Genomic DNA, 14,714 nt, shown 5'->3' with positions numbered 1-14,714 from the left:
CCAGACAGCTACAAAAAGCTGAGGATGCTGTAGTATTCCATTGACAGGCCAAGCATCCCTGACCTATAATTCTGGAGGCAGTCTCTCCTACAACAATAGTTACAGTACTTTCTGGGTGCCTATAACCACTATTCCCCACATCCTTTCAGGCCAATGAATTACTAATGTGCTAAGATGTTTAAAATGTAAGATACAATTATGGGACATAAGGTATTGTCTAAAACCTATCTAGGTTGTTGAGGGTAGGGAAAAAAGAGGAATTATGACTTAGAATGTGGAGATGGTGCTTTATGTGCTCAGAAGAAAAAGGGCAAAAAAGGAAGGGGAGAGTCAATTAAACGCAGAGAAGGACCATTTATTGAATGTCTATTATAAGCCAGATCAATTTGCAGGTGTCATCTTGTGTTATTCAACCAACAGCTCTGTGATATCTGTTATTATTTGTATTTTAGTTTTTTACAGACTCGACTGCGGTTACACAGCTGGTAAGCACTGCTAATTAAGTGGCAGAGCCTGGATTTTACTGCATACCTCAGGAGGGAATGAAAATTGGTACTTCCGCTGGAGGCACCTCCTAGGAATAGGAGGACCTTCCTTGGCACAGTCAGACTAGGCAAAAAAGGTATAGGAAAAAGGAAGCTGGGATGTCATAGATAATGATGGTTTCCAGATATCAGATTCTTTTCTATTTTGGCAGAAGATGAGTCAGTAGGAAAGGGCCAGGGTGCCAGGACAAGGGGAAAGATTACCTCTGGGAGGGATAGGAGGGTGTAGCAGTTGGCAAGCCACCTAATGCTAACTGCAAATAATCTATGTAAAGTTTTCTACCATTTCACTTAATATCCCATTGGCCATATCTTAGCTGCATGTCTGTACCTGGCTGCAAAGGAAGCCGGGAAATGTAGTCTTCTTTCCGAGGGGCCATGTGCCTAATCCAAAATCAGAGGTTCTATCACTATGGGATCTGATGAGTGACTTTGAGTTAGTTAATTAACTTCTGTGTCTCACTCTACTTACTTTCAACTGTATCAAAAAAGAAAAAAAAAAAAGCAAGGTCTTCAGATCCTTTTGTTTAATGGAAGCCATGAATATGAATAGTTCAAGAAGACCATCAGCCAGCCCTACTGATACCTGTGAATGCCATGCAAACTTTATTTTATAGGAGCTTCATTCTGAGAGGGTCCTTTAATTGGGACACCATTATCCTTTAGAATAAAGTGGTCAAGAGTGGTCTTATGTTTGGAAGAAGGAATTACGAATACTTCTTCCATTGTGAATGTATACTGTTCTTCTGATGATAGCACCTAGAACTATAACTATGTGGTAGATAAGAGCATGGCTTTGGAATTAGACAAAACTGGGTTAAACTCCAGCTCGGCTATGAAGCAGGTTAGGATATAGGTTGCTACATAAAAGAAACCTGAAATAATGGAGGTTTGAACAAGATAGAAAACTATTTTTTTTTTACTTAACAGTCTGAGATAGGTGGTCTAGGACTGAGAGAGCTGCTCTACACTGCATGGCTGTCCAGGAACTTAATCTTGTTGCACTGTCCATAGGACGAGGTTTTCAAATGTAAGGTTCAAGATGCCTCATTTCTTCATCAACATTCCAAGTGGTGGTATGGAAGAGGGGAAAGTGGTGGTGGGGAAGCACTTTCTACTTAAAGGTAAGTCCAGGAAGTTACCCATACCATGCCATTTCACTTCATATCCCATTGGCCAGATCTTAGTCTCGTCTGTACCTGGCTGCAAGGGAAGCTGGAAAATGTAGTCTTTATTCCGAGGGGCCATGTGTCTAGTCCCAAATCAGACGTTCTGTCACTGTGGGATCTGATGAGTGACTTTGGGTTAGTTAATTAACTTCTGTGTCTCAGTTTCTGCCCCTGTAACATGGGATAATAAAAGTCTACCTCATAGAGTTGGTGTGGTGATTAAAGAGGAAAATATTCAAAGCACTTACTAAACACTCAGCAGAGATAGCTGTGATCATTATTGGTTTATTGAGGTTGGGAGCATTTCCAGAACCATCTACCCAGCATGCCAGGACCCTAAGCTTGTCACTCCTTTTCTATGTAAGCTCATGTTTGAAACTTCTCAAGCAGAGGTGTCCAATATTTTGGCTTCCTTGGGGCACATTGGAAGAAGAAAAATTGTCTTGGGCCACACATAAAATACACTAATGATAGCTGATGAGCTAAAAAACAAGTTGCAAAAATATCTTATAATGTTTTAAGAAAGTTTACAAATTTGTGTTGGGCTGCATTCAAAGCCGTCCTCGGTCGCATGTGGCCCACAGGCTGCGGGTTGGACAAGCTTGCTCTAAAGGCCTTTGTGGTTAGGATTTAGCGACCAAAAAATTACCTACCAATAACGGAAAGCAAGATGTCCATTCCACATAGTCCCCAAGAGAAAAAGAGTTGGCAGTGGCTATGACTCCTTTCCCCGGCCACCAGCTCATGAAGGATAGAGGTGGCTGATGAAGATGAGGAGCAGAGTTTGCCTTTATCTCTTGCTGCCCAGGTATGCCCCAGGCTTACCTTTCATCTCCAAAACCCAGCGCTCCAGTTTCAGGCTGAAGTATGCCAGCCTTTGTTTCCATTCTCCACAGCCTGGCCCCTGTCCAGTCCACCCCGGGAGCCAGTCACATTTAGATGGAAGTTAGCAATGAATGATTATTAGAAAACAATTTTTACAATTGCCCTGTTTTCTTTTTGCTGGATTTGCTTTCAGATGCTGGGTAATAATGCAGGTGCTAAGTCAGATGAGAAGACACTTCTTCCTTCCAGAAGTACATAGGTCTCAGAAACTTGTTAAGAATGTATTTGCACCATGAAGTGGCCAATCCATTTAAAAAGACCCTGTAAAATATCTGCCATTAACAGAAGTCACCTTAACCTCTCTGAGAGGTAATTCATGCTGTGGCTTATAAAATACCAGCTCTTTCCTTATGTGTGGCCTGAAAGACATTCTTTTGTTTCAGGGAGCCACAGATTTGCTGAATACCATCTACTCAAAGTCAGAAATCGTTTGTTGAAGGCCTACTGTGTGCCAAACCCCTTAGCTCTCCCACCTTCTCAGAGTGGCATTATCTGCCTGCTTTGTAGATGAGCAAACTGACATGTAGCACAGTTCAACCTCAGAGTTCTGGGGTGATTCTTACTGCATTTCAAGATGTGTTTTCTTGCCCTGATTCCTCCTCATGGAAAGAATTATCTCTGTAACTTCATCACTATATCTGGCAGCAAAAAGAGAGAGCCCATGGTAGTTGAAAACAGGCATATATTTTAAATCAACAGGAGTTTGATACTCTTCTTCTTGGCTGTAAATCATCAAAGAATTCCTCAGCTGCAAGGGTTCCATTATTAACACAGAAAGATGCTAATAAAAGCTCTTATATACCAACATATATACCTCTCTCCCTTCCTCCCTCCCTCCCTTCCTCCCTCCCTTCTTCCCTCCCTCCTTCCCTCCCTCCCTTCCTCCCTTCTCCCCATTTTTTTTTGCTTCCCTTCTTTCTTTGGATGATGTAAACCACTGTGATTGCAATAAACAGCCTAAAGGTTTTAGGGTTTCAGTGAACTAAGATTTACAGATCACAGCTAATCACTAGTTTGTCCTTACTACAATAAACTTAATTGTTGCCCTCTGCGCAGTTAAGGGAACCAAAATGAATTCAACTCCACACTCTGGTTATCCACAGTGAGGTCCTGTGCCTTGACATGCATCACTTACAGTAAAAACTTCGGTTTTTCAAATTGATTCAATGTCCCTCAATTCCATCTGGAGAGTAGAAGTTGTAATGTAAAACAAAGACAACTCCAGTTTCTGCATAGAGCAAAAGCCATGTGTGGAACTGAAGGCATTAGTTTTCAATGTAGCTTGTTTCCAACAACAGCTTTGGGAGTCTCCTTTTGTGATAGCAAGAAAAGTTAGCACAAGGAAGCATAGGTTCCCCTGCCAACCACTCAAATCCTTTAATCTTTTTATGTTGAATCTTTGCCACTGAAACCTAAGGAAACAAATTGGGTTAAATATGATAGTTATGCGTTACCATAGCCTGTTGCTAGGTGGGGTTTCAAAACAGTTTTTATTTCCAATATATGCCCTTTGATAATAGAATAAAATGACCCCTCTAGTAATTAGTAATGCTTTTCAACAATTGATCTTGCAGAAGAAATTGGCCTATTTTTGCAAGTGTGATTATGTTTCATATTAGTATTTCTTCATAGAAACAGGGAAGATATTATAGACATGCAGAAATATACTTAATAACAAGACATGCAGAAATATTATACTTAATAACATAGAAACCAATAAAGCCCCAATTGGAAAGCTTCTCATTCTCCTGTTAGATTGAAAAAAACAAAAGCCTAGAGAACTATGGCACTAGGTATTTTTAATGGTTTGCTTATTTAAAAAAAAGTCATATTTCTTTAAAGAAGTACAGAGCAGAACATAAAGGTTCTGGTAACTTGAAAAAACTGCAAAATTTCTAAGATCACAGAAATTAGCTTTAACTATTTTCCTGGTAATTCTGAAAAAAAGAAGACCATATGATGTGGTAAAATAATAATAATAGTAAAGCAGCATCATTCAAGGAATGGGGAGAAACATTTTACTTTAATTGATTTTAATATCAAAAAGTTTGCAAGAAATGCTCATAATTTAAATTTAAGTAAAAGCAAAATACAAAATATTATGAGCCAAATGTTATAAAAGCTGGGAAAAATACATATAAAAAGATTAAAAGGATACATACTAGAATGTGAGCATTTGTTTCTCTGCATGTTGAGATTAATTACTGGCAATGCTTACATTCTTTATTCTTTTATGCTACTTTCCATTTCTACAGTGATTAGGTTATATTCTTTTTAAGAGAAATATATTATTTTTAAAAAACACAAATTAAAATAATGCAAGGCCTTCTCAGTAGAAATCAAACTGGAAAAAGGTAGAAAATAATGTTGCTTTGGGAAAGTCAAACTTTGGGTTTTATTATTTTTTTTCCTTTCTTTATTCCAGAGGTCAGCAAACTTTTTCTGTAAATGGCTAAGTATTTTGTGCTTTGTGGTTCATACAATGACTTGCAACAATTCCGCTCTGCCATTGCAATGCAAAAGTAGTTAGATCATACATAGTGACTGGGCATTGTGTTCCAATACAATTTTATTTATTAATACAAATTTGAATATTATATAATTTCACATATTGTGAAATATTATTCTTTTTTTGACTTTTTTCCCCACTATTTAAAAATGTGAAAACCATTTATAGCTTATGGATCATATAAAAACACATCATAGGCCAGATTTTGACCTCAGGCCACAGTTTGCCAACCCCTGCTCTATTCTATTATTCCACATTTTCCAGAAAATTAAAAAATATACATTATCTTTCAGTTTTCTGTTTAATAACATCAGAAAAATTTAAAATGGGTGCATGTGCTCAAATCACTCAGATTACAAAACACATTCCAGTGGGGAGGAACCAGGTTGGGTTCTACTCCTCTAACTAAAATCCTAAGGCTGTGGGGCTAGGTCTGCACTAGGTTAGAATTCCAATCATGCTGATGAAAACAAAGGGGCTCTTTCCATGAAAGCCTGGCAATTCCCTAGCTGTCAGTCACCACGCGGTTCCAGGTATCTGGCAACTGTTTCCACATTTTTCTGAGGCTTCACCAGACTTTAGTGTGGAGGAGGCAATGATTCTCCCCTCTGGCCACCACAAGGGCTGAACTGGAGGCACTTTTCCAGGGGTATGCCTCAGAAGTAAACCCACACTGGTACCTTGCTGGTTCAAAGAGGATGCTGTTATATCCACAGGAGGTGGGTATACAAAGCCAGAGACCATTGCAGTTCAATGTTAGTGATCATGTGGTCCTTTAGAATGACTACTGTAAGCTGCAGTGATTCTGGGGTGGGAGGGAGTGGAATTAGACCCTGCTTGTCTCTTTCAAGTGTTAGTGGACTGTTTTGTTGAAGTCTTGCTTATTCCTGGAGACTTTTGTTATTGTTGCTTTTGTTATTTTTTTTTTAATGCTTTTTTTGGTCTTCAACTGCTTCATTATCTGGTTCAGAAATGAACAGGTTCACCAAAACTGCATTTAGTGGGAGGCCGAGGTGGGCAAATCACTTGAGGTCAGGAGTTCGAGACCAGCTTGGCCAACATGGTGAAACCCTGTCTCTACTAAAGATACAAAAATTAGCTGGGCATGGTGGCATGCGCCTGTGGTCCCAGCTACTCAGGAGGCTGAGGCAGAAGAATTGCTTGAATCTGGGAGGCAGAGGCTGCAGTGAGCTGAGATTGTGCCACTGCACTCCAGCCTGGGCAACAGAGTGAGACTCCGTCTCAAAAACAAAAAACCCTCCAAATCGCATCTAGACAAGTCACAATAACTCAGGAGATAGGGACAGTGGGTGTCTTGGGGATGTGCGCAGTCGTGGGAGATGTAAATGCCATAAAAACCCAACATAGAGGCGGAATCAAAGAAGGCAGAATGTGGAATTCAAATAATCAATCAATCACAAAGCACTTATTAAATACCTATCATTTTGTAGATCTCTATGGTCCCTGTCGCATTTTATTTATCATCTATACTTGTGATTGGACAGACACAGCATGCTTCCAGGGCTGAGGGAAAGTCAATGGAGGAGTACAGGGAACATTTTCTTTTAATACAACTTTACAACTTAATGAAGACTCAAAATTTTGTTTATCAGAGGACGACTTTATTCAGATGACATAAGAGTACCTAATTAGGATCCTTTATTTGTGTAAGCAAGTGTCCTTTATTTGTGTAAGGATGTGTTTCTTTTTCTTCCAGTTTTTTTTTTTTTTGAGATGGAGTCTTGCTCTGTTGCCCAGCTTGGGACTACAGGCATGCACCAACACGCCCGGCTAATTTTTGTATTTTTTAGTAGAGATGGGGTTTCACCATGTTGGCCAGGCTGGTCTCGAACTCCTGACCTCGTGATCTGCCCGCCTCGGCCTCCCAAAGTGTTGGGATTACAGGCATAAGCCACTGCTCCCAGCCTTGGAATTGTTTCTTAATAGTTTATGTTAAAAACCCAAAAGCATGTCTATAGATTTCATATTTTATTTGGTAGAGAAAGTCCCACTGTACAAGGCTGACTTTAAAGGATTTGAACATAAGGAGAAAAGTCTGATTCCTTTGCTTTTCTTCTCAGGGAGAAGAGTCCCTGACTTCAGAACCCCTGAGGTCCTGAAAGTGATTTGTATTAGAGCATCCATGCAGTTGACTTTCTGTCAGTCAACCGGATGCTGGATTGATCTGTGAGTGCTAGAACTGCACAAAGATACCACTCCAGCAAGAAAGGGGTCTGGGCTAGAGTGTGACTCCAACACCCTGAAGGACTGGAAACATCATAAATATCCTCCATCTTTGACAGATCTGCTGTTTTATTCCTTAGAGTAAACCAGCAAGGGCTATAGGTAATCACCTTGGTTGAAGAAATGGATTTAGGTGCCAGGACTCCTTCAGATCTGGGCGGAGTTGGGGTGGGTTGGGTGGGACATAGGATGTTAAGAATGCTTCAGATTTTGGCAGGCTGAGCATGGTCTCTCAATGACAGGGGGCAAGCTTCTCACTCCCTATCAGAGACGAAGGATGTTTCAGTTTTAAACTACATAGTTTTTCTTGAGGTCAAAACATTTTGTAAGCATACATCTCTGGAATCACAAATGGAAAAATTTAGCTTGTTTTGCAAAAATTGATTTTACAGTTTTTTCAGGAACTTTTTTTTCCTTTTAAAGTAAAATAAGTGTCCTTGTATTATTCTTCTAGCTTTAATGAACCTCTTGTTTTCTGGAATTTTAAAAATTCAGTGAAATTGACCTGGAAAAGATGATCAAGAAGAAAGCAGTCTATGTCTCTGTCTCTGTCCCTCTCTGTCTCTCTCTCTCTCTCTCTCTCTCTGTGTGTGTGTGTGTGTGTGTGTGTGTGTGTGTAATTGTTTAGGTGTGATGAATGAGCATTGCTGCTACATAACAGGCAAAATATAGATTTGTGTATCAGATAGGCACAGCTAAAATTCTAACTCCAGCATTATTAAGTAAGTGTTTTGGTGCAAGTTAGATGACCTCAGCTTTCTCTCCTGTAACATGGGTGTAATCTTATCTGTTTAGCACAGTATTTGGTACTAGCACACAGAGGAGGTGCTCAACAAATGGCAACTTTGATTATAATAACAATTATTATTATTATTATGCTTTTTAACTTAACAGGCTCAGGAAAAAGTTTATGAAATTCATAGTCCACATTCATAGTTTTAGAAGTTCTATAGCTTTTGATTTTTGCTATTTGGCTAGTGAAACTTCATGCCTGTTAACTTCCATTTCAGGACTTCAGACTTTGAAATGTGTGTAGATTTTATGCCAAGAGGATTGAAAACCAGAAGCTGAGACTCATGGGTTGTGGATAAGAGGGCTGGCCAATCCATTTTGTGTATCATTTGCAAATCTTAAATTGGTCATTCTTAATGTCTAATAATGCTGTTGATCAAGATAACTTGGAGTCATTACAGTTAACTTATTTGTCAAATAAATGAATAAAAAAGAGTGTACATTGCTGGAACTTTCCTTCAGCTCAATCTCACCACAATTGAGTGAAATTTGGTAGAATGGGACTCAGATAGGAATGTTTTTGGAAAAAGCATCTCAGGTGATCCTCCTGCACACCCAGGTTTGAGATCCACAGCCCCCAAACATTTTAAATTTAAGTTATTTTTAATGAATTGATTGCCACTTCTGAACAGCCAGGACTATAAGGCTTTTATTTGTTATTTAAATTTTTTCTTTCTCTGTTGTCCCTATCAGCTGTCCTGTCTCTGGGAACTGTTTGTCCTCTCTCCTCCTCTCCTGTATTCTAGTTGGAAATGTCTAATGATGTTTATAATATCTAGGGAAGCAGCTAACCAAACTGTTAGAATTGTGGTTCATGATCCTTCTACCCATTTGGCTAGTGGCTTTTTGGTTCTCTGAACTTCCTGTTTCAAGGTCGCCAGGTATTAAAATGTCTGTAGTTCTTAGGTCATGAGGACTGAGAACTGGGAGCCCAGAAACATGAATCATGGAGAAGAGAGCAGGCCAGTCCATTTGACACGCAGTGGCTTCACAATTCTTAAATTGTGGAGCTTGATCAGGAACCCCAGGGAGTACAGTAAGTACTGAAAAGCAGAGCAGAAGCCACGGAGAACATGGGAGGCCTGTGTTTTAATGTTACCTCCAACATTAGCTGTGTGACCTTGGACCAGTAGTTTACCTCTCTGGACCTCTGTTTCTTTTCTTGTAAAACTAGTTTAAAAATTATGAAATATTTCCAGCTGAAAAAATCACAGCGAATAATATAACAATTCTATTTGTACCTACCACTCACTCTAATAAATCCTATTACTTTTCCATGATTGCTTCTTTATATGTTTGAAGATAATTTTGAAGCCTCTTCTGAACCCCCTCCCTAACTTTATTCTCTTTCCTTCACCCCTGGAATAATCATTATCCGTTAATCATTTCTGGAGTTTATCATTCCCATGTATATTTTATGTTATATCTATACCTGTTTACAAACAATGTATAGCATCATTTTACTGGTTTTTACACTTGAAATGAGTGTTATGACTATTCACATTGTTCTTCAATTTACCTTTTAAAAATTTCCTATCATGTTTTTGTGGTTAATTCATGTTGATGCATGTGGCTCTGGTTTGTTCTGTATAATGTGCCATTAAATGAATACACCATTTGATGTAGCCCATTCTTCTGTTGGTGAATCTGAGGTTGTTCAGGATAGAGAAATTTCAAGGTCCCCTCCAGTTTGAACTTTCTAGGATCTGGCATGAAAATATGATTTTTCTGAAGAAGTTTTGTATCAACACCTTTGGCCTTTCCCACTGTCTCCGGTGTCCACTTTTTCAAGGCGCACCTTGTGAGCATGTGGGAGATTACTGGAAGCCAGATCTTTGGCTGCTGGGGTCAACCCTGTGTTTGCTGAGCACAGAGAGGCCATTATCATGCAGTGGATCAAAAAGCACAGACTTTGGAATCAGTCAGACTTTGTTTTGCATTCTAACTTTGCCACCTGTGAGTTGTGTAATCTTGGGCAAACTATGTAACCTCTCGGAACTTGAATTTTCTCAATGGGAAAATTAGGAAAACAATTTCTACTGCATATTGTTGCCATGAGGATTAAAAAAGATAATATATATAAAAGGATAATGTATATAAAGTACTTGGCAGCATGCATGCCACTTAGTAAGTGCTTGATAAAGTGATAGAACATATAGTGTGTGTGTGTGTTTGTGTGTGTGCATGTGTGAGAGAGAGAAAGGGAGAGAGAGAGAGAGGATAAGAGAATGCCAAGGCTCTGCCAGGACCAGTGGGCATCTTCCCAAGTTATTTCCCACTTAAGATGCCTAGCATGTAGTTCATACTTAATAAATATCTCATTACAAAAATGAATAAGCAAGTATGTAAATATATAAATGAGACAATCGGAAAAGTGCATTGACTGGTGGGATCAATGGAAGCTAGTCTATGAAATGACCACTGAGCAGTTTTTCAGTAGCTTCTATTAGTAGGGGGTGACTCAGAAAAGTTGAGAACATTTTTCCTGAAGATCAAATATTCTATTGTACGAATCAGTCACTTCTTTAAATTCCCTAAAACAATCCTGCTGAAGTTTTAGGCAAATGGTGGCCCCAGAAGCAGCCTACAGCTCAGATATGACCCAAACTTTCCTATTTGTCACTGTCACAGCTCTCTGTCCTAATTATTCCATCCTGTCTGATCAGCGTTCATCCTCTAGACAGCCTGACTTCTTAAGTGAGCGTCCACGTTTACACTAGAGCAGCAGGCACTTCCTGCTGGCTCCTTCCAGACAAGGAGCCTCTGTTCGCCTTGGGACTGGGGAGCAAACAGCCTCTGACTGTCCCAGCTGGTGAGCAACAAGCCCTGGTCCTGGGACAGGATATTTCACGTACATATTTTTGAGCAATAGATGGGAACCAAACCAATCGGTTATGAGATTGTCAGCCTTTTAGAAAGCAACACTCAGCAATAGCATTTACAGGCTAATGTTTAAGAAAATAAAACATGTCTATCTACCAGGGATTCCTTTTAAGTGGTAGAGAGTTTGCAAAGGTGTATCATTTCTAAAGGAAGTGCTTTTGGCAGGAACTCATGCTGAATGATAGCAGAGTGTTGTTATGGTTGTGTTTTACTTTGGAGGCTGTGTTTATGTCCTGCTTCAAGCCTTTAGAAATACTGTCTATACATCTGAGAAACCAGTTTACTTGACTCCTATTAAAAAAAAAGAAGGAAAAGAAAACTCAGGTTTCTGCTTGACTTAGAGGTTAGTAAATTGAGTGTGGCCAGTTTGTGGTCATTGGGTTTGCTTAGCTTAAATGGATTCAAATCCCTGCTTTGAATCTGCTTTGGCCTGTCTTGGGGGTCAGATTGGGGCCTTTTGTTCAGGGCCATCTTGAGTGGCAGGAGGGCCAGGGAGGTGGAGGAATGACAAGTATTATAGGATTGTAGGTTGCTTTTGTCTCACACTCTAAGCTTCCAGAGCCCAACTATTTTCTTCTGCTGAGGGGAAAGCTGGAGAGGGAGAGAGGACAGAGATAGGGGGGAGAGAGAGAGAGAGAGAGAGAGAGAGAGAGAGAGAGAGAGAGAGAGAGAGAGAGAGAGAGAGAGAGAGAACGCATAAGCAGGAACTAGCTCTGGGGGCAGGGAGGAGACGGAAGGAGAACAGAGTAGAAGGAAGAGAGGTGGAAGGTAAGGGCGGGAGCAGCCCTAGGCCTGGTAAGGGCGGGAGCAGCCCTAGGCCTGGCCGTCCCTTACTGCCCCCATCCCCCACCCCACTAACCCATCGCATCCTCGCTGACCCAGAGACAGAATATAAATGAAACACTTTGCCGGTGCAGGACACTAACCGGCAGTGGCCTGCTGGAGCTAAGGCCATTTTCTAAGCAACTCACTAATCAGAAGTGACTGAAGCTCTGAAGAGAATACAGCCCAGCCAGGGATCCACCCTCCATGCTAATGAAGAAGGCAGTGAGGTGGATAATTAAGGGCAGTGATGTGAATAATTCCAAACTGATAATTCAAAGGTAATGAAATGCATTAGGAGTTTGGGGGCAGCAGATTTTCCTTACCAGACAGGGCTGTTTTATGATAAAATGAGCTTGCCTTTTCTAAGCACATACCAGCTGACTCTGGGTGGAGTTGGACTGGGAAGGCTGGGGTTGCAGGGAGGAGCTGATGCAGGATTAGGAATTTATGCAGCCATTCAAGACAATGTTTAGGAAGCTTACATAACCACATAGGGGGACACGTGTGTTATGATTTTAAGTGAAAAAATAAAGAAGCATGCTAAGTGAATATTTTGGCTAGCTACTGCAATGTATAAAACAAACAAAACCAATAAACCAAAACTTTATATATGTGGAAGAAAGATCAGAAAGGACCCTATTACAGACTGAATATCCTTATCCAAATGCTTGGATCGGAACTGTTTTGGAGTTTGGATTTTTTCTTTTTTAAATTTTGGAATATTTGCATTATACTTACCCACTGAGCATCACTGAAAAATCCAAAATCCAAAAAACTCAGAATGAGAATTTCCTTTGAGTGTCACATCAGTGCTTCAAAAGTTTCAGATTTTGGAGCATTTGCATTTTGGGTTTTTGAATTTTGGATGTTTAACCTGTATTAAAAAGTTTAATAGTAGTTATCTGGGTAGTGGAGGCCAGGCGCAGTGGCTCACGCTTGTAATGCTAGAACTTTGAGAGGCTGAGGCAGGCACATTGCCTGAGTTCAGGAGTTCAAGACCAGCCTCGGCAACATGGTGAAATTCCTTCTCTAAAAAAAAAAAAAAAAAGTGGTTATCTGGATAGTGGGACTATAGGTGATTTCTTTTATTCTTCTCTCTACTATTATTTTCTAAATTTTCTTACATTAACTTGAACCATTTTCATAATGTAAAAGGTGAACACACTAAAAAAAGAATTTGCTGTGGCATAATTCTTCCCCAGAATGGACAGCAGAGAACTGACAGATGCTAACTTTTTGACTAGTGTGGGTGGGCTTGCAGTCTAGAGAGGCTGCATTTTGCTGCATAAGTTGTTAGAGGTCCCAGAAGCCCTATTCTGGATAGAAATATTTCCTCTATGAGATTCAGACTGTGGTCAGGCATGGTGGCTCATGCCTGTAATCCCAGGGATTTGGGAGGCTGAGGCAGGAGAATCACTTGAGCCCAAGAGTTCGAGACTAGCCTGGGCAACACAGTGAGACCCACATCTTTACAAAAAAAAAAAAAATTAAAAATAGCCAGCCATGGTGGTACACTCATATAGCCCCAGCTACTCCAGAGGCTGAAGCGGGAAAGTCATTTGAGCCTAGGAGTTTGAGGCTGCCGTGAGCCATGATCACACCACTGCACTCCAGTCTCGGTGACAGAGTGAGACCCTGTCTCTTAAAAAAAGAAAAGAAATTCAGACTGTCTATGAATCTTCCTGGCTCTGCTTTTCTAAAAGCTTATGAGATGTTTTCAGAGACAGGAGCTTTTTGGCTACTGCGTTTCTGTGTTCTCCTTAGGGTATAACCAATTTCTACCATATTTAGTAGCTTCATGGAACCTCCTAGTCATGTGTCTTTCTCCAGTCTTCTAGTTTTAGAACTAGTTATGAACCATAACACTATCAAAATTAAATGGACTCCTTAGTTTGCTAAATTATGGGGCTGGCCAAGCTGTAGGGTTTATGAGACAATGGGTTTATGGGAGGCGATAACTGATTATTCTCATTCTTACTGATGAGACAAACGTAGGGGACTTGGTAGTGAATTACTTATTTTACAAAGATTTTTACTTAATGAAGCTGATCTACTACCTCAAAATAAAATCCATCCTTCCTTCTGCAAATTTTTGAATTTTTAAACATAAAATCTGTTATGGTATAAATGTTTGTGTCTCCCTCACAAGAATTCATATGTTGAAATCCTAACCCCTCAGGTGATGGTATTAGGAGGTGGGGCCTTTTGAACATGATTAGGTCATGAGGATGGACCTTTATATTATAAGGGTCTGAAGAGACCAGAGTTCTTCCTTTCCATCATTTGAGGACACAGTGACAAACTGACCTTCACTGAATCTGGTAGCACCTCGATCTTGGACTTCTCAGCTTCCAGAACTGTGAGAAATGAATTCCTGTTGTTTGTAAGCCACCTAGTTTATGGCATTTTGTTATAGCAGCCTGAACGGACTAAGAGGACACCCTTAGGAACTCTTTGATACTTAATCTCACAATGTTGCTTTTGGTACTGAATCTGCTGGGTGTTTGTGCTGCTGTTAGCCATGACCTTGTTTAGGGTTGGTTGAGTGTTAAAATATTGTGCATTGCTGGAAAGTTAAGATGACTCTGTCTCACTGAATTGAGTTGATAACAATACTTATTGTGCTCTTACAATACCAGCCAGATTCTAAAGTCTTGTCCTAATAGTTTAATATATATATTTGCTCCCATGTGTCTTAGAAAATGAGAACAATGAGCCTCACCTCAAAAGCTATTAAGACAATTAAGTAAAACAGTATGATTAGTATAGTTCTTGGCAGTTTGTAAGTGACATATTGGACCTGTTAAGCAGGTGCATGCCAGTTATAATGCTCACCCAGACAAAGCCAAAGGATGCTTACCA

Source organism: Gorilla gorilla, chromosome 3 (genome assembly GCF_029281585.2).
Source record: "Gorilla gorilla gorilla isolate KB3781 chromosome 3, NHGRI_mGorGor1-v2.1_pri, whole genome shotgun sequence".
Classification (NCBI taxonomy): domain Eukaryota; kingdom Metazoa; phylum Chordata; class Mammalia; order Primates; family Hominidae; genus Gorilla; species Gorilla gorilla.
The sequence above is the reverse complement of the archived record's forward strand: the minus strand, read 5'-3'. Positions refer to the sequence as shown.